We start from the raw sequence: 2,368 nt of genomic DNA, 5'->3' as shown, positions 1-2,368 counted from the left end.
AATTTACCCAAGGATGTGAAAGACTTGCACACTGAAAACTATAGAACATTGCTGAAAGACATTAAAGAAAACCTTTAAAAAATTGAAAAAAAAATTTTCGTGTCTTGAAAGACATTATTCTCAAAATATCAATGCTATCTAAAGTGATGTACAGATTTAGTTTAATCCTTATCAAATTCCAGTGGCCTTTTGTGTAGAAATGGAGTAGTAGAACCATAAAATGTATATAAAATTTCAAGGGATTCTAAATCACCAATATAATCTTGAAAAGGAAGAACGAAGTTGGAGGAATCACAATTCTCAATTTCAAAAGTTACTTCAAAGCTACAGTAATCAATAGTGTTGGTACTGGCACAAAGACAGACACATAGACCAATGGAATAGAATAGACAGTCCAGAAATAATCCCCTGCATACATAGTCAAACAATTTTTTGGAAATTTTCTTTTAATTGACACATAATAATCATACATATTTATGGAGTAGGAAGTGATATTTCAATAAATGTATACAATGTGTAATGACCAAATTGGGGTAATTAGAATGTATATCACCTCAAACATTTACAATTTCTTTGTGTTGGGAACATTCAAAATCCTTGTTTCTAACTGTTTAAAAATATACTGTAAATTATTGTTGGAGAGTGTATTAGTTTGTTCTCACACTGCTATGAGGAAATACCCAAGACTGGGTAATTTATAAAGAAAAGAGGTTTAATTGACTTACAGTTCCGCATGGCTGGGGAGGCCTCAGGAAACTTACAATCATTTTGAAAACACATCCTTCTTCACAGGGTGGAAGGAGAGAGAAGTGCCGAGCAAAGGGTGAAAAGCCCCTTATAAAACCATCAGATCTTGTGAAAACTCATTCACTATCACAAGAACTGGATGGGGGTAACCATTACCATGATTCAATTACCTCCCACTGGGTCTCTCTCACCACATATGAGGATTATGGGAACTACAATTCAAGATGAGATTTGGATGGAGACATAGCCTAAACATATCAGAGAGCTTCCTGGTAGCTGAACATTTAGAGGTTCCTGGAGCATGGCATGCCTACCTCACTCTACACATCTCTTCATCTTTATCCTTTGCAATATCCTTTATAATAAACCCATAAAGGCATTGAAGATATGTGATTATGAGACAAAAATGTCTACAAAACTATGGATGGTACAAGAACTTCACTTGATATTGAATAGTACCCAGATACTGAGGTGCAAAAAAAACAAGTACTAACTCTGCAAGAATGGCAAGACAAGTGGGTGAACTGAAATATTGGTTTTCGTCAAAAACAAGGACATCAGCTATTAAAGCAGCATTTAGATACTTTTCTTAAAGGCAAGAGTGGAGTGAGGGTATTTTTTCCTCTGTGTGGAAAAGCAGTTGAGATGAAATATTTTGCAGACTGGGGACACAGTGTACTTGATGTGGAAATCACCAAGTACTTTTGGTGTGGAAATCACCAAGTACTTGGTGTGGGATATGAAATTTTTTTACAGAGCAGAATCTTTCTTAGAAGAGCCAATCACCAAAATTCCTGGAGCCAAAGTGTTTAAGAGTTCTTTGGGGAACATTTCATTGTACTGTTGCTGTATTTTTTATCCTCCTAGAGCAAATATTGGCAAATTTGACAGGATTTAGGATGGAAGAGCATTAGTTGCCATTAATCCAGCTGATCACAAATGCTATGCAGTTATAATGTCGTCCAACCTGGGTAAAGGGTTTCAGTACCTCATGTGTGTTCTTTCTTATGATCCAACTAAACATGCAGGCCCACCATTTTGTGTTCTACTTGCTGAAATTGAAAGGCTGTTCAGTACAGTATGTAATATTCGTTGTCTTGAGAAGGTTGGTGCTTTTGAGGAATGACATAAAAGTTTGGGAATTGACCACATTTTTAAAAGATTGTATCTACTTACAGAAAAGTAAGTAAGATGTAAGTAAAATAAAGTAACATCAAAATGTTTTTGAGTTTTTGAATTTCTGAGCAATTGAAAATTATGCTGAGGCCTCAAAATGTAATGGATGAATTTTTTATTGCTTATAAATAATATAGTAGATTCTTGCTCAAAAATGCATAGAAGTTTTTAGAAGAACTTACATAGTAAAATGGTAAAGTAGCTCCTTTGAAGAGGAGAGTATGATGGTGAAAGATTATACCTGTGTGTCATATAGACTGAAAGACCTTTTAAAAATCAATCGGCATGTATTATTTGTATAATTAAAAAATAAAAGAAAAATGCAATGCATATTACATAAATATAGCAGACCTAGAAAAACCGACATTATTTTTTTTTGAGATGGGGTCTCACTCTGTTACCCAGGCTGAAGTGCAGTGGCACAAACATTGCTCACTGCAGCCTC

At 34.8% G+C, this 2,368-nt stretch overlaps 1 pseudogene; it reads left to right on the top strand.

The window, feature by feature from the left end:
- The first annotated feature begins 1,167 nt into the window (after window positions 1-1,167).
- Window positions 1,168-1,933, top strand: LOC100990407 (thiopurine S-methyltransferase-like; annotated as a pseudogene).
- The last annotated feature ends 435 nt before the right edge of the window (window positions 1,934-2,368 follow it).

This window comes from Pan paniscus, chromosome X, assembly GCF_029289425.2.
Source record: "Pan paniscus chromosome X, NHGRI_mPanPan1-v2.0_pri, whole genome shotgun sequence".
Lineage (NCBI taxonomy): Eukaryota > Metazoa > Chordata > Mammalia > Primates > Hominidae > Pan > Pan paniscus.
This window is presented reverse-complemented; position numbering and strand designations above follow the sequence as displayed.